Source organism: Penaeus monodon, chromosome 38 (genome assembly GCF_015228065.2).
Source record: "Penaeus monodon isolate SGIC_2016 chromosome 38, NSTDA_Pmon_1, whole genome shotgun sequence".
NCBI classification, from domain to species: Eukaryota; Metazoa; Arthropoda; class Malacostraca; order Decapoda; family Penaeidae; genus Penaeus; species Penaeus monodon.
This window is the reverse complement of record NC_051423.1, coordinates 23632992-23633719: the sequence shown is the minus strand read 5'-3', so window position 1 is coordinate 23633719 and position 728 is coordinate 23632992.

Genomic DNA, 728 nt, shown 5'->3' with positions numbered 1-728 from the left:
ATGATGTATATATATGAATGTGATTAGTGAATAGATATGATGGAGATGATATAGTGAATGATAGTAGTATGGATAATGATAGTATATAGTTATGTATATATTAATATATATATATATATAATAATAATATAATTATATTATATAGTTATATATTTGTTATGATGTGTGGCGCTGTTGTATTGTTGTATGTATATGTATATGTATGTATTATGTATGTATGTATTGTAGTGTGTGTTGTAGTGTTGTATTATGTATGTGTATATGTTATATATATATTTGATAGATATATATATGAATTAGTAGATGAATGTAGGTGTTGTGTGTGTGGTGTGTGGATTGGATGTGGTGTATTGTGGTGTGTGTTTTGGTGTGTAAAGTTATATTGTTGTATGATTGTGTGTGGCAAAAAACTAATAATCATTAATAATAAGTATATATATCTATATTTGGCACGCAGAGAAATACTGCGATAAGAATTAGGAAATGTGTATGTAGATGTATGTATGTATGTGTGTGTGTGTGTGTGTGTGTGTGTGTGGTGTGTGTGTGTGTGTGTGTGTGTGTGTGTGTGTGTGTGTGTGTGTGTGTGTGTGTGTGTGTGTGTGTGTGTGTGTGGACACATACAAAATACATATATCCATATGCATTTATATATATACGTAGATGTGTCTGATTAAATTCAACATACAGGAAATAATAACTGTGCATAAAGAAAATAAAACGATATG